Below are 25,149 nucleotides of genomic sequence, written 5' to 3' on the forward strand. Positions count from 1 at the left end.
CCCTTGCATTGCAGCCACATATTCATTGCACATGCATTTCCAACCCACATGCATCCTTTAATCATTCAAACATGCAGCCACATTCCCTCCTAGCTGTCATGTTCCCCCCATTTCGCCTATAAATAAGCATCCATTACACCTAAATTCACATTCAATTCTTCCATACACATTTCAGTCACAAACACCAACCATTCCCTTGTGCCGTGCTCTCTCCCTAATAATCCAAACACCACACCAGAAATCATCCCATTGCCGTGGCCTCCTCCTTCCATTTTCACCACTCCCCAAACCATTCACACCATCAAACTATCCTTAGACCTTGTGCTACAACGAAGAGGAAGATAAGAGGGCCTAAACGTTCATACAATTCAAGTTTGAGTTGTTGGAATGTTTAGGTGTTTCTTTGATTTCAATGTTTAATTTCAATACTCTTTGTTTTGTACGAATGAGGAATGGAAGAGAAGAGGGCCTAAACGTTCATACAATTCAAGTTTGAGTTGTTGGAATGTTTAGGTGTTTCTTTGATTCTCTTTGTTTTGTATCATGAGGAACTAAACCCCCCCTTGGCTAGGGGGGGATTCGAAATATATGTTTATGCTTACAATACGATTTGATTACTTCTAATTACGTTTCATAAGTTGTGAATTCAATTTGTTTAACTGTTTGATTGATAACTTATTTATGTATGTTTATTGAGAGTGCACGCTTAATTTTCATGCATAAATATGATGCTAGAATATAAGTGAGTTTCACCTAATAGTTATGAACTTATATTCACAAGCAGTGGAGGTTGCTTATAAACAATCGCGTTAAATGAATTCTTGGCAAGAGTATCATGCATTCATAGTTACAATTGCCTCGTCAACACTTATAATTTTCATAGAACATAATGATCTCTCATTGTATCTCTTCTATGCATTCATGTTGAGAACCATCGAAGAATGATTTGAATTGTCGCATGCATCATCCAATTCAATAACATAAGGAAAATTTGAGAGTTAATTAGTGCATCACGGTTAACTTGGGGTGTTGAGCATCATGGTTTATTGAAAAGCAATTGGGATTCGTTTTATATGCAAGTGTAACATGTGTGGAGATGAACCCCTTAGCTAGCAATCCATCACATTCATACTTACAATCTGTTTTAATTAGAATCTGTGCAATTAGTTTAATTTCGTCCAAAACTCAATCCCCCCTTACTTTAATGTCCAAATTAGTTAGAAAGTGTTTTAGTTTGTGTTTATAAGTGTTTTGATTCAATTTGTTATACAAATTCGTCCAAATTCACCAAAGTGCTCAAAACTGCCCAGAAAGTGTTTTTAAGGCAGTTTTGAGTGTTTTGGTGTTGTTTTGAGTCTTTTGATTTGTTTTAGTGTTTTAAAGTTTAGTTTTGCATTCTTTGAGTCTAGTATAGTGTTTTATATTTTATTTTTACGTTTTTGAGTCAAATCCAAGTGATTAACAATCCCTCCTAATCCCCGGTCCAGAACGATCCCTACTTACATACTTACTACAATTGTCAAAAATAGGGTTTAATTTGTGTGCAAATAATTCTCGCATCAGTTCTCGCATCTAAGTCGTAGCATTCCGTTCATAAGATCATATCTAAACATGCTTATTAACTCCAGAAATTGCTTTCTTTGTGATATATATATGTGAGTGCTCGTTTTCTTTAATCTTCTCACATATAACTAGATTAAGGTGTGTAGTTAGAAAATCTGAGTGAAAATTGAGTGCATATCTTGTAAGGAATTGAGCAAATTCTCTAAGGCATGTTACTACATTCAAAACATCGTTTTAAGTGGTTATTTGTGAACTAGTAAGTAGTGACTATGATTAAGCATGTGCTCGAGTGTAAAGATGGCTAAAATCTATGGGAATAATGATTTTTAACATGTCATGTGCATTGGAAATCCCTAAGACGATTGTTGGAAGGTTTAGGTTGTGTTTTACTTGTTTAGTGTCGTTTTGTTTGTTTGTTATCGTTTTGTTTTGCTCGAGGACTAGCAAAAGCTTAGTGTGGGGGAATTTGATAGGAGCATATTTATGCACCTTAGTTTAGCTTGTCTTGTGCATTTAAAGTGTTTTTCCTTAGTAAAGTAGTCTTTTAAGCTAGTTTTATGTATTTTCAGGATTTAAGGGCAAAGTATGCAAAAGGATGCATTTTGGAGCATTTTGGAGCAAAATTGGGCTTGGAATGGATAGCATATGCTTGGAGCAAAAGGAATGGACGAAATTGAAGACCTAAAGGAGGATTTGGAGTTACATCCTTTCCTAAACTAAGTAATAAAGCCTTAGGATATTTTCTACCCAATATTTCCCACCATAGCAGCACCCTACATGCATTCACTCTTCATAATTCACTCACATGCTCTCCCATCATCATTCCACACCTCCATTGCAGCCACCAACCAACCTAGCTATCACCCACATGCTTTCCCATCATCATTCCCTCTTTAACCCATTCAGCCACATCCATGCACTCTTCATGATGGCAGCCACCAACCAACCTAGCTGTCATATTCCCTCTTTAATCATTCATCCACCTATAAATAAACATCCATTGCAGCCACAAAAAACCATTCATTCACCAATTCACGCCAGAAATTCATCCCCTCTCTATAACACATCCATACTTCACCATTCTTCATATTTTCTGCCCAAAAATAAGCCTTGCCATCCCCTACATCCATCCCTATCCTAAACACATCATTCTACACCATCCATAACCCCCAAAATTCACAACAAACAACAAACCCTTGTGCCGCAACAAAGAGGAGGAGAAGAGGGCTTAAACGTTCATACAATTCAAGTTTGAGTTGTTGGAATTTTTAGGTGTTTTCCCTCCTTGATTTCAATGTTTAAATTCAATTCTCTTTGTTTTGTACGTATGAGGAACTAAACCCCCCCTTGGCTAGGGGGGGATTCGAAATACATGTTTATGCTTGCGATATGATTTGATTACTTCTAATTGCATTTCATAAGTTGTGAATTCAATTTACTTATCTATGTGAATTACATTGATTTGTGTGTGTTGGTTGAGAGTGCACGCTTAATTATCATGCATAAATTGGATGCTAGGATATAAGGAAATTTCACCTAATCGTTATGGAATTATATTCACAAGTAGTAAAGGTTGATGATCTCAATCGCGTGAAGTAAATTCTTGGCATAAGTTTCATGCAATCATAGTAACAAGTGCTTCGTCAATGCTTATGGGTTTCATAGAACTTAATGATTCTTGTTTGTATCTCTATTATGCAATCATGTAGGGGACTTATGGGGAATGTTTTGGGTTGTCGTATGCAATCATCCAATTCAATAACGTTAGGAAAATCTGAGGGTTAATTAGTGCAATTCACGGTTAATCTGGGGCGTTGAGAATTCATGGTTTATTGAAAAGCAATTAGAAATCGTTTTGTGTGCAAGTATAACATGTGTGGAGATGAACCCCTTAGCTAGCTTCCCATCCATTCAATTCCATCAAATTCGTTTTAAAATCTGTTCGTTTTACAAATTTTTAAGTTTTGTGATAGTTCACATTTTATGTGCATTTATATCTTCCATATTTGGCATCTTTGTGATGTTTTTGGATCAAACTAGTTGCATTTTACATTATTTGGTGTTAGTGTGCAGCTAAGTGTGTAATAGGATCAATTGGAAGGCAAATGAAGTAAAAACACTCCTTTTGGTAGCTGAGCATTATTCCAGGCGTGGAGAGGATTTTGGGGAGTTAATTTGAAGTCCAAATGAGGAATCTAGGACTAATTTGGCTGCTGGAATTTCAGGAAAAGATGTGGAAGGAAAGTGGTGCAATTCGGCCATATTGGGTGGTTCTAAACAAAGCAAAAACATTGGAGTCAGATTGGGTGGTTCCACACACCCATGCCGTGCACTTTCATACCCCTTTCCAGCTCCCTTTTGCATTTCCAGCACCAAAACATGCACTTCCATTAATTAAACCATCCAGCCACATTTACACCAACAACATGCCCATGCCGTGCACTTTCATACCCCTTTCCAGCTTTGTACAACCAATTCCAGGTTGTCCACTTCATCTTTGCAGCCATTCCACATGCATCTTCAATTAAATTAGCCACATGCATTCATATTTCCCTTATGCCGTGCATCACCATCCCAGAAATCCACCCATTCCATCATCATTCACACAAACACAATCATTGCCGTGACTCCCCCTCCACTTTCCAGCATTACATTTCCAGCTTTGCACATGCATTCACCTAGCTGTCATGTGATGCGAGAATTATACGCACACAAATTAAACCCTCTTTTATCAATTGTAGTAAGTATGTAAGTAGGGATCGTTCTTAACCGGGGATTAGGAGGGATTGCAAATCACTTGGAAAATGACTCAAAAACATAAAATAAAGTTTAAAACACTAAACTAGACTCAAAGAATGCGAGACTAAACGCTTAAAACACTAAAACAAACCAAAACACTCAAAACTGCCTTAAAAACACTTTCTGGGCAGTTTTGAGCACCTTGGTGAATTTGGACGAATTTGTGCAACAAATTGAATCAAAACACTTATAAACACAAACTAAGACACTTTCTAACTAATTTGGACAATACAAAGACTCAAAGGACTCAAAACTGCCTAAAAACACTAACTAGGCAATTTTTGACCTTAAACCCAATTTTGGACGAATTTAAGATTATGGCTTGATTCAAAACATTTTAAAACATAAACTAAACAGATTCTAAGCACTAAAGAACAAGAAAGCAAAGGGGGGGGGGTTTTGATTTGACGAAAATTGAAATAACAAAACAAGTTAATAAACTAGGCAGAATTGTAAAACGAATTCCTTGAAAACAAGATAATGGATGGATTAGTTAGAGGTCCATTCTCCACACAAGACACATTTGTATATGAATCGATTCTCCAATTGCTTTTCATTAACTATGATGCTCAACACCCCAAGTTAACCGTGATGCACTAATTAACTCTCAAATTTTCCTTATGTTATTGAATTGGATGATGCATGCGATAATTCAAATCATTCTCCAATGGTTCTCAACATGAATGCATAGAAGAGATACAATGAGAGATCATTATGCTCTATGAAAATTATAAGTGTTGACGAGGCAATTGTAACTATGAATGCATGATACTCTTGCCAAGAATTCAATTAACGCGGTTGTGACTAGCAACCTTCACTACTCATGTTTATAAACTTGTGACGATTAGGTGAAACTCGTTTATAAACTAGCATCGAGTTTATGCATGAAGACTAAGTATGCATCCCTAATCAATATACAAAAACAAGTTTTTAATAAACAGATAATTGAATTGCAATCACAACTTAACAAATCACAATTGGAAGAAATCAATTCATATTTCAAACATGTTCATGGCTTCAAACTTTCCCCTAACTAATTAGGGGTTTAGCCACTCATGATTACAGCAAACTTAGAGAGTAATAACAAAGTAAACATTGAAAACAAGAATCGAAGTACACCTAAAAATTCCAACAACTCAATCTTGAATTGTATGAACGTTTAAGCCTCTTCTCCTCTAGTTGCTGCGGCACAAGGGGTTTTGGTGAGTTTTGGGGGTTATGTATGATGTAGAATGATGTGTTTAGGGTAGGGATGGATGTAGGGGAAGGCAAGGAGTGTTTTTGGGCAGAAAATATGAAGAATGGTGAAGTATGGCTGTGTTAGAGAGAGGGAATGAATTTCTGGCGTGAATGAATGTGTATGAGAGGTGGTGATCTGATCTAGGGGTTAATATGAGTATATATAGGCACTTAGAACCCTAGGGAAATCAGATATGGACTTGAATTAATTAATGGGCGAGCATGGGAGTGCATGTGGCTGATTTGTGGTGCAATGATGAAAGGCAAAGTGCATGTGGCTGATTTGTGGTGCAATGATGAAAAGGCAAAGTGCATGTGGCTGCAATGGATTAAAGGATGGGAGTGCATGTGGCTGAAATGGATTAAAGGATGGAAGTGCATGTGGCTGCAATGTAGCCTTCTAGAAATCAGGTTTTTAGGCCCCCTTGCAACTCCCTAACTGAATTCAAGCCTTTCAAATTCGTCCATCCTCATGCCTCCATGCTTGCACTATCCAATCTTGGCCCAAAAATGCTCTAGAATGCTCCAAATTGCATACTTTGACACTAAAACCTGAAATTGCACGAAAATAACTTTAAACACTATAATTAACATAGTGATAAGTCACATTTTGTATACATTTATATCTTCATTATTTGGCGTCTTTGTGATTGTTTTGGATTAAACTAGTTGCATTTTACCTTATTTGGTGTTAGTGTGCAGCCAAGGGTGAAATTGGATCAATGGGAAGGCAATTGAAGTAAAAACATTCCAGAAAAGATGTGAAGTGTTAAGAAATGCAATTCGGCCATATTGGGTGATTCTAAACAAGGCAAAATCATTGAAGTCAGCTATGTGGTTCCAACACCAAAACATGCATTCACATGCATGTCACAACCTTGGCCGTGCATTCTACTACTTGTCCATCTCCCTTTTGCGCCAAAAACACCATTTCCATCACTTAATTCATTCAGCCATTTTGACACCAATAAACACAATCATGCCGTGCACCCCCATGTGATTGCAGGTCAGATTATGCATTCCATTACCTTTCTCATGTTTCATCTTTGCAGAAATCCATATGCTTACACACTTCCTTTTTGTCATACACCCATTATTCCAGAAAATCACTCATCTCCTTGTTCAAGCCGTGTGTTTTCTTTCCCTTTCCAGATTTGTACAAACAATTTTTGGTGGTTTATTTCACCTTTGCAGATTCCACTCACTTGTTGCAGCAAGGGCACATGCATCCTTGATTAAATAAACCATATACCTGCAGATCATGTCCATTCCTTGCATCCATCAATCCAGAAATGCATTCATCCCATCATTCCATGTGATTGCAGCTTCTCCTTGTCTAGGCCGTGCAGTTTGTTACCCTTTCCAGGCTGTCATTTCAGCTTTGCAGCCACTTCCACCACATCTAAAATATGCATATCTAGCTGAATTTGAAACTCTTCCAATTATCATAGCTTCTGATCTCACCCCAATTGAAGAAGATAAACTAATTAGGGTGTTAAAAGAGTTCAAATCAGTTTTTGGTTAGTCTATTGCAGATATCAAGGGAATAAGCCCTACCATGTGCATGCATAGGATTCTTTTGGAGGAAGGGGCAAAGTCAACCCGTGAGCCACAAAGAAGACTCAATCCACACATGAAGGAGGTTGTTAGGAATGAGGTGTTGAAATTGTTAGATGTGGGGATCATATATCCCATTTCTGATAGCAAATGGGTGAGTGCCATTCAAGTGGTGCCTAAGAAGGTGGGAATCACAGTAATGAAGAATGAAAACAATGAGCTTGTGCCCACAAAGCCCACAGTTAGTTGGCATGTTTGCACCGATTACAGGAAGTTGAATTCTAGCACTAGAAAAGATTACTTTCCTATGCCTTTCATAGATCAAATGCTTGAGAGATTGGCAGGTTACTCACATTATTGTTTTCTGGATGGTTACACAGGTTACAATCAAATTGCAATCGCTCCGGAGGATCAAGAGAAAACAACCTTTACTTGCCCCTTTGGCACATTTGCATATAGGAGAATGCCTTTTGGACTTTGCAATGCTCCAGCAACATTCCAAAGATGCATGTTGGCCATCTTTTCTGACATGGTAGAAAGATTCATTGAGGTATTTATGAATGATTTCTCAGTGTTTGGTTCCTCTTTTGATGAATGTCTTAACCATCTATCATTAGTACTTCAAAGATGTCAGGAAACAAATTTGGTTCTCAATTGGGAAAAGTGCCAATTTATAGTGAAACAAGGAATTGGGAAAAGTGCCAAAACTGACGTCATCACCAATATGGTAGCCCCCACCACTGTGAAGGGAGTAAGAAGTTTTTTGGGCCATGCGGGTTTTTATCGTCGTTTCATTAAGAACTTTTCAATGATCACTCGTCCATTATGCAATCTGTTAGCTAAAGATGTTGTATTTCATTTTGATAAGGCTTGTATGGATGCATTCAATACTTTGAAAAATGAACTAACCTCGGCCCCTATTATTATGGCACCAGATTGGTCGTTACCTTTTGAATTAATGTGTGATGCCTCTGACTATGTTGTTGGTGCAGTTTTAGGGCAAATGGTGAACAAACGTCCACATGTGATCTACTATGCAAGCCGGACTCTGCATGATGCTCAACTTAACTATTCCACAACTGAAAAGGAGTTGCTTGCTGTTGTTTTTGCCTTAGAAAAGTTTAGGTCATATCTTGTGGGATCTAAAGTTATTGTGTTTTCTGATCATGCAGCCCTTAGGTACTTGATGACAAAGAAAGATGATAAACCACGCTTGATTAGATGGATACTGTTACTACAAGAGTTTGACTTAGAAATTCGAGATAAGAAGGGCAGTGATAATGTTGTGGCTGACCATTTGTCCAGGCTTAATGAAAGCCATGGAGTGGGACAACCCTTACCTCTAAATGAATCATTTCCAAATGAACAACTTCTTGTTGTTCAAGAACAAGAACCATGGTATGCTGATTTTGTTAATTATCTGGCTTGTGGTGTAATGAGAAATGACCTTTCTTTTCAGGAAAGAAAGAAGTTCCTGGCCATGGTAAAGCACTACGTTTGGGACGAACCATATTTGTTTAAATATTGCCCTGACCAAATCATTAGGAGATGTGTCCCAGAGAGTGAGCAACAAAGCATTCTAACATTTAGCCATACATTGGCATGTGGAGGACATTTTGGTGCCAAAAGACATCTCTAAAGGCTTTACAATCTGGTTTCTTTTGGCCCACTTTATTCAAAGATGCTTTTGACTTTTGTTCTAAGTGTGATAGGTGCCAGAAAATGGGGAACATTAGCCGAAGAAATGAAATGCCATTGAACAACATTTTGGTGGTGGAGCTCTTTGATGTTTGGGGAATCGATTTTATGGGACCATTTCCATCCTCTTTTGGCTACTTATACATATTAGTGGCAGTGGATTACGTATCCAAATGGGTTGAAGCCATTGCTACAAGAACTAATGATCATAAGGTTGTGTTGAATTTTCTTAAAGATGTGATTTTTTGTAGGTTTGGAACTCCAAGAGCTATTATTAGTGATGGTGGCAGCCATTTCTGCAACAAACCCTTTGAATCCTTGATGAAGAAATACAACATCAACCACAAAGTGGCAACCCCATACCATCCTCAAACCTCAGGACAAGTGGAGATTAGCAACAGGGAGATCAAGAACATTCTGATGAAGACTGTGAGTCCTACAAGGAAGGATTGGTCATTGAGGTTGAATGATGCACTATGGGCATATAGAACAGCATACAAGACCCCCATTGGCATGAGTCCTTATCGCCTTGTGTTTGGGAAAGCTTGTCATTTGCCAATGGAGCTTGAACACCGTGCATATTGGGCCATCAAGAAGTTCAACTTTGATTACAAGGATGCTGGAATAGCAAGGAAGCTCCAACTTAATGAGTTGGAAGAACTTAGAAATGAGGCATATGAGAATGCCAAAATCTACAAGGAACGGACTAAGCTCTATCATGACAAGGCCATCCTAAGGAAGGAGTTTCACCAAGGTATGAAAGTACTTTTGTATGACTCACGTTTGAGACTTTTTCCAGGAAAACTGAAGACTAGGTGGGTGGGCCCATTCAAAGTACTGCAAACATTTCCCCATGGAGCTGTGGAGATAGAGAACATGAAGAATGGCACCTCTTTTAAAGTCAATGGGCAGCGATTGAAACCATATTTGGAGAAAGTAGAGGAAGAGCCAGTGTATCAAGTTATAGATTTTCTTAAGTTTACAACACCATGAACAAGCTACCATGTCTTGCCTAGACATTAAATAAAGCGCTTGCTAGGAGGCAACCTAGTGTGGTTTGTGTTCTTTCCTTATTTTGTGTTTATGTTATTTCCATTCCATATTCTTTGCCTATTTACTTTGCATACAATTTTAAGCATCGAGGACAATGCTTAGTTTAGGTTTGGGGGTGTGGGATGGAAAGTTTGTCTTGTATTTGTTTTATGTGTTAGTTTGGTTGAAAGTTTGTGTTTGTATTTGTTTTATGTGTTAGTTTGGTTGAAAGTTTTTTTTTTTGTATTTGTTTTATGTGTTAGTTTGGTTAAGAGTGTTTTGCTTTCATTTTGTTCAATTTGTGTGGGTTTGTTTTAGTTAAGTGTGTTTTGCTTACTAATATGAATGTATATGAGAGTTATGTTTGAAAATAAACGATTGGGTTGCTATGAAAAAGTGTTGCATCTTGTTGTCATGTATAAAGCTTTAACTCTTGGAATTATGATGATAGAGGTACCATACTTAAATTCTGGAAGAAGAATAGTGGAGACTACCCTAGTGAGTTATTTTGAGCCTAATTGCTTCTTTGAGAGGGTTTAAAGTGTTTCTACTCCTATCTTTTTCTTTCAATTTCACTCTAAATGATCTCATTACTTATATTTTGTTTGGATACTAAGAATCATTCTCTTTTGCAGATACCATGTGTTTAGTGTCATTCATGAATGAACTCAATGAGATGATGTTAGGCTATGCATGTTTAACTACTAAAAGGCTTAAATCCTACCCATTTGTGTGCTCCATTCACCCTTGTTGCAGCCAAACACTTTAGCCTAATTCATTCATCACCCACACCATAATCTACCCATTCTAGCCCATTACAAGCCATACCTTATAGTTTGGGGAATACCAATGTGATGAAGACTAAGGGCAGATTGAGTTATAAAGCAGGATTGTGGCGTGTACCGAGGGCACCTATGTTGAAAATGTTTCTTAAAAAAAAAAAAAAAAAAAAAAAAAGAAAGAGAGTATCAAAGTGGAGACAAATTCCAAATCGCCTCATTATAAAGCATAGGGCCTGGACGTCAAAAGCAAAAAGAAGACAAATGCCAGTGAAGAGCCTCAAAGACACCTTGGTATGCCCCAAACTCTAGCATTCCATATCAAGTCTTTCATAACCTATACCCTAAGCCTTGCATTACAACCTTGAGAAAGACCTAGCTGATCATTGAGGATGTATTCATGGGTGATGGTAAGTGTGTGTGTTATCTATATTCTTAGCATTTGATTCATTTCATGAGATCTACTCAAAAACTGTGCTTCCATTTCAGATTTCATATGTGAGAATTTTGATTTCCTTTACATAATTCCACTCATATATGTTGTTGAGAGACTAAACCTTAAGATCTGAGTGAAAACTTGAGTGGAAGCTGTGAGGAGTAGAGTTGAGGCGAATTCTATCTTAAGCATTTGGGTATGGTGACCTTGAAGTTGTAAGACATGGAGAAATATCTTTATACGTTACAATTGATACGATTCTTTGAAGTGGCAAACTTTTGAGTTGAATGAATGACAAAACCTTCATTGATTCTTATTAGTTTGTTTAAAGCATGTATTAGCCAAATTATTTGCAGTGTTTGTAGATGTTTGTGGGTGTCATCACTGTAAACCCTCAGGAGACACAACTCCTCCAACTAGGGACACCTAGGGGTTCAAAGGCTTGTTGCACATGCTCAGTGCAATCGTTTAGCCAGCGAAAGTGGTTTAGTTAGATGTTTGTGTTTTGTGTGTTTTAGTTTTAAGTTTGCTCGAGGACTAGCAAAAACTAGGTTTGGGGGTATTTGATAAGTCACATTTTGTATACATTTATATCTTCATTATTTGGCGTCTTTGTGATTGTTTTGGATTAAACTAGTTGCATTTTACCTTATTTGGTGTTAGTGTGCGACCAAGGGTGAAATTGGATCAATGGGAAGGCAATTGAAGTAAAAACATTCCAGAAAAGATGTGAAGTGTTAAGAAATGCAATTCGGCCATATTGGGTGATTCTAAACAAGGCAAAATCATTGAAGTCAGCTATGTGGTTCCAACACCAAAACATGCATTCACATGCATGTCACAACCTTGGCCGTGCATTCTACTACTTGTCCATCTCCCTTTTGCGCCAAAAACACCATTTCCATCACTTAATTCATTCAGCCATTTTGACACCAATAAACACAATCATGTCATGCACCCCCATGTGATTGCAAGTCAGATTATGCATTCCATTACCTTTCTCATGTTTCATCTTTGCAGAAATCCACATGCTTACACACTTCCCTTTTGTCATACACCCATTATTCCAGAAAATCACTCATCTCCTTGTTCTAGCCGTGTGTTTTCTTTCCCTTTCCAGATTTGTACAAACAATTTCTGGTGGTTTATTTCACCTTTGCAGATTCCACTCACTTGTTGCAGCAAGGGCACCTGCATCCTTGATTAAATAAACCATATACCTGCAGATCATGTCCATTCCTTGCATCCATCAATCCAGAAATGCATTCATCCCATCATTCCATGTGATTGCAGCTTCTCCTTGTCTAGGCCGTGCAGTTTGTTACCCTTTCCAGGCTGTCATTTCAGCTTTGCAGCCACTACACATGGATGATTTAACTAAAATAGCCAAAGGCATGCATATTTCCCTAAGGGCCGTGCATCCACCACTTCAGAAACCCATCATTCCTGCTGAATTATGCACTGCCATCTGAGTTAAATATATTCAAGATCCAATCTGAATGTTGGAGCCATATTCTTTTCTATAAAACAAGTCTCACTTCACTCTTCAAAGGGTTCCGCAAGTTTTCTTCTTCATTCAGTCCATTACACACATGTTGATGTATATTTCCTTCCTAATGCTTGAATATATTTAGTATAATGGCACAAGCAAGGGTGTCGAATCCACAGGGACTAATTGGACCTATGTAATTACTTGTTTTGCAAGAACTCTAAGAAATGAATCAAACTAATCAAACTAGGCAGAATAAGACATGAATCAAACTAATCAAAATGGGCAGATTTGTTATTGTAACTTGAAAGTATAATAAAATGAAGTAAACACAAATAAATGAATCAACAACTAATTAAATGGGATAGTACCAATGGAGATGAGGCTAGGGATTCGATTTCACCATTGCTCAACTAAGTCCATGTTTGTTAAATTAGTTTGTACTCATTCATCAACCTATTTCTTGAGTTTGTTTCACTTGGACATGATCAACCATATGATGTGTGGATTTGATCAAATGTCTCTACTCATGAACCTAATTGTGATGTGCAACTTTGGTTCATAATCAAGAGTATGTAATGCATAAGAAACTTTCATAAAACTAAAGGGAATAACTCGGCAGGATGTGTGCTAAACACTCCCTTCATTCATTCACATATCTACCAAGATTATGCATGATGTGTGTTCTAATCTTGGCTACACAACTTTGTGATTAATTCAAATGATGATCAAACATTAAAATCAACACACTACGTCATCATTAAATCAGAGAATGAAACAAGAAATAGATGAACGAACTGAGCATTCTAACTTAATTACATGGCAAACTTTGCAAGGTTACATCGAATCCCTAGGGATAGATTAGTTACAATTCATGTTTACAACAGATTTGACATAAAAATATAAAACATGAATGAACATAGAATTGATAAGAGAAAACCCTTGAAGCAAAACTGGTGTTGAATTCCTTGAAGAGTGCCTTGGTGTTGCTTCTCCAAATGTGGTGCGGATGAACTAGATTGGCTTGGTTTGAATGGTTTCTGCCCTTGGGACAGAAATGGACAGAGAATGGAGTGAAATGGGAGAGTTTTAGTGTGTGTAATGGACTGAAATGAAGAAGACATGCAGAACCCTTTGAGGAGTGAAATGAGACTTGTTTTATAGAAATGAATGTGTCCCCAACATTCAGATTGGATCTCCAATTTGGTTAACTCAGATGGCAGAGCATAAGTGATGGAATGATGGGTTTCTGAGGTAGTGGACGCATGGCATGGACAAAATCTGCAAAGATGTGGTTTGTTTAATCAAAATGCATGTGCCCTTGCTGCAACAAGTGAGTGGAATCTGCAAAGGTGAATTGTTTGTACAAATTCTGGAAAGGTGAAATAGGCACACGGCATGGACAAAGGGATGAGTTGGATTTCTGAAATGATGGCTGCAAGGAGTGGTTTGTTTAATCACAATGCATGTGAATTTCTGCAAAGATGAATTGAACCACCAGAAATTGTTTGTACAAATCTGGAAAGTTGAAGAAAATACACGGCATGGGATGATGGAATGAGTATGAGCATGCATGTGAATGCATGCTTTGGTGTTTAGAAATGCATAATTTGACTTGGAACCACATGGGATTTGCATGACATGATTGTGTTTGTTGGTGGAAATATGGCTGAATGTTTTAGGCTAGGGAGTACACGGCACAAGCCATGTGGAATAATAAGAAATCTGCATGTTTTTGCCTTGTTTAGAACCACCCAATGTGACTCTAATGCACCACTTTCCTAATCACATCTTCTCTTGAATTTCAGCAGCCACATTAGTCCTAGATTCCTCATATTTGGACTTCAAATTAATTCCCAAGAACCCTTTCCACGTTTGGAATAATGCTCAGCTACCAAAAGGAATGTTTTTACTTTATTTGCCTTCTCATTGATCCAAATTCACCCTTGGCTGCACACTAACACCAAATAATATAAAATGCAACTAGTTTAATCCAAAACAATCACAAAGACACCAAATAAGGAAGATATAAATGCATGCAAAATGTGACTTATCAAATACCCCCAAACCTGGTTTTTGCTAGTCCTCGAGCAAACTTAAAACTAAAACACACAAAACACAAACATCTAACAAAACCACTTTCGCTGGCTAAACGATTGCACTGAGCATGTGCAACAAGCCTTTGAACCCCTAGGTGTCCCTAGTTGGAGGAGTTGTGTCTCCTGAGGGTTTACAGTGATGACACCCACAAACATCTACAAACACTGCAAACAATACATGCTTTAAACAAACTAATAAGAACCAATGAAGGTTTTGTCATTCATTCAACTTGCAAAGTTTGCCACTTCAAAGAATCGTATCAATTGTAACGTATAAAGATATTTCTCCATATCTTACAACTTCAAGGTCACCATACCCAAATGCTTAAGATAGAATTCGCCTCAACTCTACTCCTCACAGCTTCCACTCAAGTTTTCACTCAGATCTTAAGGTTTAGTCTCTCAACACATATATGAGTGAAATTATGTAAAGGGAATCAAAATTCTCACATATGAATTCTGAAATGAAAGCACAGTTTCTGAGTAGATCTCATGAAATGAATCGAATGCTAAGAATATAGATAACACACACACTTACCATCACCCATGAATACATCCTCAATGATCAGCTAGGTCTTTCTCAAGATTGTAATGCAAGGCTTAGGGTATAGGTTACGAAAGAAGTGATATGAAATACTAGAGCTTGGGGCATACCAAGGTGTCTTTGAGGCTCTTCACTGGCATTTGTCTTCTTTTGTTTTTGGCGTCCAGGCCCTATGCTTTATAATTAGGCGATTTGGAATTTGTATCCACTTTGATCCTTTTTTTTTTTTTCTTTTCTTTTTTTTTTTTAGAAACATTTTCAACATAGGTGCCCTCGGTACACGCCACAATCTTGCTTTATAACTCAATCTGCCCTTAGTCTTCATCACATTGGTATTCCCCAAACTATAAGGTATGGCTTGTAATGGGCTAGAATGGGTAGATTATGGTGTGGGTGATGAAAGAATTAGGCTAAAGTGTTTGGCTGCAACAAGGGTGAATGGAGCACACAAATGGGTAGGATATTTAAGCCTTTTAGTAGTTAAACATGCATAGCCTAACATCATCTCATTGAGTTCATTCATGAATGACACTAAACACATGGTATCTGCAAAGGAGAATGATTCTTAGTATCCAAACAAAATAGAAGTAATGAGATCATTTAGAGTGAAATTGAAAGAAAAAGATAGGAGTAGAAACACTTTAAACCCTCTCAAAGAAGCAATTAGGCTCAAAATAATTCACTAGGGTAGTCTCCACTATTCTTCTTCCAGAATTTAAGTATGGTACCTCTATCATCATAATTCCAAGAGTTAAAGCTTTATACATGACAACAAGATGCAACACTTTTTCATAGCAACCCAATCGTTTATTTTCAAACATAACCCTCATATACATTCATATTAGTAAGCAAAACACAATTAACTAAAACAAACCCACACAAATTGAACAAAATAAAAGCAAAACACACTTAACTAAAACAAACACATAAAACAACACAACACACAAACTTTCCATCCCACACCCCCAAACCTAAACTAAGCATTGTCCTCGATGCTTAAAATTGTATGCAAAGTAAATAGGCAAAGAATATTGCATGGAAATAACATAAACACAAAATAAAGAAAGAACACAAACCACACTAGGTTGCCTCCTAGCAAGCGCTTTATTTAATGTCTAGGCAAGACATGGTAGCTTGTTCATGGTGTTGTAAATTCAAGAGCATCTACGACTTGATACACTTGCTCTTCCTCCACTTTCTCCAAATATGGTTTCAATCGCTGCCCATTGACTTTAAAAGAGGTGCCATTCTTCATGTTCTCTATCTCCACAGCTCCATGGGGAAATGTTTGCAGCACTTTGAATGGTCCCACCCACCTAGACTTCAGTTTTCCTGGAAAAAGTCTCAAACGTGAGTCATACAAAAGTACTTTCATACCTTGGTGAAACTCCTTCCTTAGGATGGCCTTGTCATGATAGAGCTTAGTCCGTTCCTTGTAGATTTTGGCATTCTCATATGCCTCATTTCTAAGTTCTTCCAACTCATTAAGTTGGAGCTTCCTTGCTATTCCAGCATCCTTGTAATCAAAGTTGAACTTCTTGATGGCCCAGTATGCACGGTGTTCAAGCTCCATTGGCAAATGACAAGCTTTCCCAAACACAAGACGATAAGGACTCATGCCAATGGGGGTCTTGTATGCTGTTCTATATGCCCATAGTGCATCATTCAACCTCAATGACCAATCCTTCCTTGTAGGACTCACAGTCTTCATCAGAATGTTCTTGATTTCCCTGCTGCTAATCTCCACTTGTCCTGAGGTTTGAGGATGGTATGGGGTTGCCACTTTGTGGTTGATGTTGTACTTCTTCATCAAGGATTCAAAAGGTTTGTTGCAGAAATGGCTGCCACCATCACTAATAATAGCTCTTGGGGTTCCAAACCTACAAAAAATCACATCTTTAAGAAAATTCAACACAACCTTATGATCATTAGTTCTTGTAGCAATGGCTTCAACCCATTTGGATACGTAATCCACTGCCACTAATATGTATAAGTAGCCAAAAGAGGATGGAAATGGTCCCATAAAATCTATTCCCCAAACATCAAAGAGCTCCACTACCAAAATGTTGTTCAATGGCATCTCATTTCTTCGGCTAATGTTCCCCATTTTCTGGCACCTATCACACTTAGAACAAAAGTCAAAAGCATCTTTGAATAAAGTGGGCCAAAAGAAACCAGATTGTAAAACCTTTAGAGATGTCTTTTTGGCACCAAAATGTCCTCCACATGCCAATGTATGGCTAAATGTTAGAATGCTTTGTTACTCACTCTCTGGGACACACCTCCTAATGATTTGATCAGGGCAATATTTAAACAAATATGGTTCGTCCCAAATGTAGTGCTTTACCATGGCAAGGAACTTCTTTCTTTCCTGAAAAGAAAGGTCATTTCTCATTATACCACAAGCAAGATAATTAACAAAATCTGCATACCATGGTTCTTTTTCTTGAACAACAAAGAGTTGTTCATCTGGAAATGATTCATTTAGGGGCAAAGGTTGTCCAACTCCATGGTTTTCATTAAGCCTAGACAAATGGTCAGCCACAACATTATCGCTGCCCTTCTTATCCCGAATTTCCAAATCAAACTCTTGTAGTAAGAGTATCCATCTAATCAAGCGTGGTTTAGCATCCTTCTTTGTCATCAAATACCTAATGGCTGCATGATCAGAAAACACAATAACTTTAGATCCCACAAGATATGACCTAAACTTTTCTAAGGCAAAAACAACAGCAAGCAACTCCTTTTCAGTTGTGGAATAGTTAAGTTGAGCATCATGCAGAGTCCTGCTTGCATAGTAGATCACATGTGGAAGCTTGTTCACCCTTTGCCCTAAAACTGCACCAACAACATAGTCAGAGGCATCACACATTAATTCAAAAGGTAAAGACCAATCTGGTGCCATAATAATAGGGGCTGAGGTTAGTTCATTTTTCAAAGTATTGAATGCATCCATACAAGCCTTATCAAAATGAAATACAACATCTTTAGCTAATAGATTGCATAATGGACGAGTGATCATTGAAAAATTCTTAATGAAACGACGATAAAAACCCGCATGACCCAAAAAACTTCTTACTCCCTTCACAGTGGTGGGGGCTACCATATTGGTGATGACGTCAATTTTGGCTTTGTCCACCTCCATTCCTTTGCTAGAAATTACATGCCCCAACACAATTCCTTGTTTCACCATAAATTGGCACTTTTCCCAATTGAGAACCAAATTTGTTTCCTGACATCTTTGAAGTACTAACGATAGATGGTTAAGACATTCATCAAAAGAGGAACCAAACACTGAGAAGTCATCCATAAATACCTCAATGAACCTTTCTACCATGTCAGAAAAGATGGCCAACATACATCTTTGGAATGTTGCTGGAGCATTGCAAAGTCCAAAAGGCATTCTCCTATATGCAAATGTGCCAAAGGGGCAAGTAAAGGTTGTTTTCTCTTGATCCTCCGGAGCGATTGCAATTTGATTGTAACTTGAGTAACCATCCAGAAAACAATAATGTGAGTAACCTGCCAATCTCTCAAGCATTTGATCTATAAAAGGCATAGGAAAGTAATCTTTTCTAGTGCTAGAATTCAACTTCATGTAATCGGTGCAAACACGCCAACTAGCTGTGGGCTTTGTGGGCACAAGCTCATTGTTTTCATTCTTCATCACTGTGATTCCCACCTTCTTAGGCACCACTTGAATGGCACTCACCCATTTGCTATCAGAAATGGGATATATGATCCCCACATCTAACAATTTCAACACCTCATTCCTAACCACTTCCTTCATGTGTGGGTTGAGTCTTCTTTGTGGCTCCCGAGTTGACTTTGCCCCTTCCTCCAAAAGAATCCTATGCATGCACATGGTAGGGCTTATTCCCTTGATATCTGCAATAGACCAACCAAAAACTGATTTAAACTCTTTTAACACCCTAATTAGTTTATCTTCTTCAATTGGGGTGAGATCAGAAGCTATGATAATTGGAAGAGTTTCAAATTCAGCTAGATATGCATATTTTAGATGTGGTGGAAGTGGTTTAAGTTCAAGTTTTGGTGCCTTAACAGTGGAAGGAGTTAGATGTGACATTGATGATTCTAAAGGCTCTAAAAGAGGTGAAACATTCAAAGGATACAATGCTAATGCATCCAAGGCAGTTATTTCTTCCATGAGTGCATCTTCTTCATCAAACTCATCTTGAGATTGACTCAAAATAGTTTGTAATGGTTCATTCGATTGTTGATGCGAGATTTACTTGACACTCAAATTAAACCCTCGTTTGACAATTGTAGTAGAATGGATAAGTGAGGGATCGTTCTAGACCGGGGATTAGGAGGGCTTGCTAAAACCTTCTAAATTGACTTAAAAACGTAAAAACAATATAAAACACTAAACTAGACTCAAAGAATGTGAAACTAAACGTTAAAACACTAAGACAAACCAAAAGAATCAAAATGCTTTAAAAACACAAACTAAATTGATTTCTAACTATATTGAACATTAATGCAAAAGGGGGATTGAGGTTTGACGAAAATTGAAATAACGAAACAAGTTAATAACTAGACAGAATGTAAATATGAAATTGATGAAATAAGATGATTGGTGAATTAGCTAGAGGTTCTTTCTCCACACATGATATTTATGCATATGAATCAATTTCCAGTTATTCCTTCATTGAATTATGAACGACAATGCCCCAAATTAACCGTGACATCACTAGTTAACCCTCAGATTTTCCTTATATTATTGGATTGGATGGCATCATTCGACAACCCAAAACATTCTCAAAAGTTCCCTACATGTCATCATAATAGAGATACAATCGAAGATCATTAAGAATAATGAAAACCATAAGCATTGACAAAGCATTTGCAACTATGACATCATGTTACTCATGCTAAGAATTAAACTTAACGTGATCGTGACAAGCGACCTTCACTACTTTCAAGTATAAGTTAGTAACGATTATGTGAAACCTTCTTAAACTTTAGCCACATATTCATGCATGCTAATTAAGTGTCGACCCTCAATCAACAAACACAAATAAGTTAATCATCAAATAGTTAAGCCAATTGCATTCACGAATCAAGAGTTCATAACCGGAATTCATCAATTCATATTACATAAATAATCATGGTATTGAAATCACCCCTAGCCAAAAAGGGTTTAGTTCCTCATAACTTTGAAATCAAAGAAACACCTAAACATTCCAACAACTCAAACGTGAATTGTATGAACGTTTAGGCACTCTTCTCTTCCATTCCTCATATTACAAAACAAAGAGAATTGAATTTAAACATTGAAATCAAAGAAACGCGTAAACATTCCAACAACTCAAACGTGAATTGTATGAACGTTTAGGCCCTCTTATCTTCCTCTTTATTGTGGCACAAGGACTAAGGGATGTTGTTGGTGTGTTGAATGGATTGGGGGATTATGGAAATGGATGAGGAGTGGTGGAGAAAATGGTGCAGAAAATGGAGAGAAACTCACGGCTAGGGAGAAAATGGAAGTGTTTGTGGTGTGTTGTGTTGTGAAATGAGATGATGCTTGAATGAATGAATGCAAGGGTATTTATAGGAGGAGTGGAGGTGTATATGGCTGTTTGTTTAATGTGTTTGTGTATTATGATGAATGCATGTGAGTTAAAGAGGGAGAATGTGGTGAAATAATGAAGTAGGAAGGTGGAAATGCATGTGAGATGTTGGAAAGGAAATGGGAATATGAGTAGGCCACGGCATGGGAGTTGTTTTGCTGGTGTAAATGTGCCATGGTTGCAATGATGAAGAATAAAGGGTGCATGTGGGGTGGAATTGAATGAATGCAAAGTGAATGAATAATGAAATGAGTTAAAGAGGGAGAATGTGGTGAAATGATGAAGTAGGAAGGTGGAAATGCATGTGAGATGTTGGAATGCATAGTTTAAATGGTTGAAATGTGTAGATGATTATGAGTATGATAAGTGATAAATGAATGATATGTGGTGAGTGATAAGTGAATGGAAGTGATAAGTGATAAGTGAATGGAAGTGATAAGTGAGAGGTTTGATAAGTGATAAATGAATGATATGTGGTGAGTGATAAGTGAATGGAAGTGATAAGTGATAAATGGACTAGTTTAAAGGGCTAGGGTTTAAGTACACAGAATGGGCCTAAAATAGGTTGGTTTGCATGGCATAATATGTTTGATTGGGCTAGAGGTTTTCCATGGCTCAAAGGATTTGTTTGATTGGGCTAGGCCCTTTGTTTGATGTCCCCAAAGAGCATACAAGGCTTCAATTTCGTCCATCCTCTTTGCTCCATGATTAAGCTATCCAATCCATGCCCAAAAGTGCCCCAAATAGCCTCAAAATGCACTTTCTTGCTCCCTAAGCCCTTAGAACCTGAAAACACACAAAAGAAGCATAAAGGACTAAAATAACTATGAATTACCAACATAGATGCACGAAAACAAGCTAAGTAAGTCGCCTAAATATGCTCCTATCAATTGTGCCTGCAAGAACTTAGAGAATACAAGTGAATCAAGCACATCAATGGCATAACAATCAAGGGATGAAGAAGGATGAGAAAGAGATTCAAACACTTTGAATTGAACTGTCTCTCCTAACACTGTCATAGTTAGGAGTCCATTTTGCACATCAATGATGGTCTTGGCCGTGGCCATGAAAGGTCTCCCAAGTAATATAGGCAACTCTCGATCATGTATATGAGCTTCTTCCATGTCCAACACTACAAAATCTGCAAGCAAGATTAGTTTATCAACTTGAACTAGAATATCTTCTACTATACCTCTTAGATATTTCACAGATCTGTCTGCAAGTTGTAATGAAATGGTGGTGGCTTTCAAATCTCCCAAACCTAGTTGAAGGTACACTGAATAAGGCATTAAGTTGATGCTAGCACCCAAATCAAGCATTGCCTTCTCTATTTTCTTGTCCCCTATGGTGATGTTGATAGAGAAACTTCCTGGATCCTTGAGCTTTGGTGGAAGTTTTCTTTGCAAAACTGCACTCACATTCTCAGACACCACTACCTTCTCATGTGGCCCATACTTCCTTTTGTAACTGTTCAACTCCTTGAAGAACTTCCCATATGCTGGCATGTTCCTAATGACATCAAGCAAAGGTAAGTTAACATTCACTTTGCTTAGTATATCAAAAATTTCTTTGAATGACTTATCCTGCTTGCTCTTGGCAAGTCTTCCAGGGAATGGTATTAGTGGAGTGTATGGTTTCTCAGCCTTGTGAAGATTTGGTGCTTCAAGTGAGGAAGTAGCATGGCTTGGTTCCTCATTTGGTTTCTCATTGTCTCCTTAAGTAACACCTGCATTCACATGATCATATTCATCAGTAACTTCATTGCCAACTCTATTATCAATAACCTTACCACTTCTAAGTGTAGTGATTGCTTTGGCTTGCTCTTGGTTCCTTTGGAGTATCACTGGTTGGCTTGGAAACTTTCCAACTTCTCTTTGGTTCAAGGCATCTGCAATCTGCCCCAATTGTGTCTCCATTTTAGTTAGAGCTGCTGAATGTTGTTGGAGAGTGCTATTGGTGGAATGTTGGAATTGCAAGGTGTTTTGGGCTAATGATAGGAGCATATTTATACGACTTAGTTAGCTTGTTTTCTTGCATTTAATTAGCTAAACTATGTTAATTATAGTGTTTAAAGTTATTTTCGTGCAATTTCAGGTTTTAGTGTCAAAGTATGCAAAAAGAAGCAATTTGGAGCATTCTAGAGCATTTTTGGGCCAAGATTGGATAGTGCAAGCATGGTGGCATGAGGATGGACGAATTTGAAAGGCTTGAATTCAGTTAGGGAGTTGCAAGGGGGCCTAAAAACCTGATTTCTAGAAGGCTACATTTCAGCCACATGCACTCCAATCCTTTAATCCATTGCAGCCACATGCACTCCCATCCTTTAATCTATTGCAGCCACATGCACTTCCATCCTTTCATCATTGCATCACAAATCAGCCACATGCACTTTGCCTTTCATCATTGCACCACAAATCAGCCACATGCACTCCCATGCTCTCCCATTAATTAATTCAAGTCCATATCTGATTTCCCTAGGGTTCTAAGTGCCTATATATACTCATATTAACCCCTAGATCAGATCACCACCTCTCATACACATTCATTCACGCCAGAAATTCATTCCCTTTCTCTAACATAGCCATACTTCACCATTCTTCATATTTTCTGCCCAAAAACACTCCTTGCCTTCCCCTCCATCCATCCCTACCCTAAACACATCATTCTACATCATCCACAACCCCCAAAACTCACCAAAACCCCTTGTGCCGCAGCAACTAGAGGAGAAGAGGCTTAAACGTTCATACAATTCAAGATTGAGTTGTTGGAATTTTTAGGTGTACTTCGATTCTTGTTTTCAATGTTTACTTTGTTATTACTCTCTAAGTTTGTTGTAATCATGAGTGGCTAAACCCCCTTGGTTAGGGGGGAATTCGAAACCATGTACATGCTTGCAATATGATTTGATTACATTCAGTTGTTATTTCATAAGTTGTGGATTCAATTCGTTCATCTATTTGATTGATAACTTATTTGTGTACGTTGATTGAGAGTGCACGCTTAGTTTTCTTGCATGAATATGATGCTAGATTATGAGGGAGTTTCACCTAATAGTTACAATCTTATAATCACAAGTAGTGAAGGTCGCTTGAAAACGATCGCGTTGAATGAATTCTTAGCATAAGTTTCATGCAATTCATAGTAACGAATGCTTATGTTTTTCATAGAACTTAATGATTCTTGCTTGTATCTCTATTATGCAATTCATGTAGGGAACTTGTAGGGAATGTTTTGGGTTGTCGTATGCAATCATCCAACTTAATAACTTGTGGAAAAACTGAGGGTTAATTAGTGCAATTCACGGTTAATTTGGGGCGTTGAGTATTTATAATTTATTGGAAGAACAACTGAAAATCGTTTTGTTTGCAAGTGTGACATGTGTGGAGAAGAACCTCCTAACTAGCCTTTTATCCATCCTTTTTATCCAAAAACATTCTACAATCTGTTTAGTTTAAAGTTTCTGTTTTTTATTTCAATTTTCGTCAAAACAAAACCCCCCCTTTACTTTCTTGTTCTATAGTGTTTAGAATCTGTTTAATTTGTGTTTTAAAGTGTTTTGAATCAACCTATAATCTTAAATTCGTCCAAATTTGTGTTTAAGGTCAGAAACTGCCTAGTTAGTGTTTTTAGGCAGTTTTGAGTCTTTTGAACCTGTTTTGAGTCCTTTGAGTCTTTGTATTGTCCAAATTAGTTAGAAAGTGTCTTAGTTTGTGTTTATAAGTGTTTTGATTCAATTTGTTATACAAATTCGTCCAAATTCACCAAAGTGCTCAAAACTGCCCAGAAAATGTTTTTAAGGCAGTTTTGAGTGTTTTGGGTGATGTTTGAGTCTTTTGGTTTGTTTTAGTGTTTTAAGCGTTTAGTTTCGCTTTCTTTGAGTTTAGTTTAGTGTTTTAAACTTTATTTTACGTTTTTAGGTCAGTTTCCAAGAGATTTGCAATCCCTCCTAATCCCCGGTTAAGAACGATCCCTACTTATATCTATACTACAATTGTCAAAAAGAGGGTTTAATTTGTGCGCGTATAATTCTCGCATCAAATTTTGGCGCCGTTGCCGGGGATTAGCAACTTTGCTAATCCCTTGGATTGTTTTATTTTCGTTTATTTTTATTTTTCCAGATTCTTAAATTTGTTTTGTTTCTTGTTTTAGGTACTAGTTCATGACTCGGAGTTCTCATCCGATTCGTGAACATATCCTGGAGTGATTGGGTTCTTCGTCCGGCTGCAAGACGTAAAAGAAAGCGCTACTTGGGAGGCAACCCAATGCACTGAATAAAACAAAGCATGTTCATAAAAAATAAAAAAAATAAAAAATAAAAAA

Source organism: the organism of the source record quoted next, unplaced genomic scaffold, assembly GCF_019419815.1.
Source record: "Pyrus x bretschneideri cultivar Hongxiangsu unplaced genomic scaffold, Pyrus_bretschneideri_v1 Contig84, whole genome shotgun sequence".
Taxonomy (NCBI): domain Eukaryota; kingdom Viridiplantae; phylum Streptophyta; class Magnoliopsida; order Rosales; family Rosaceae; genus Pyrus; species Pyrus x bretschneideri.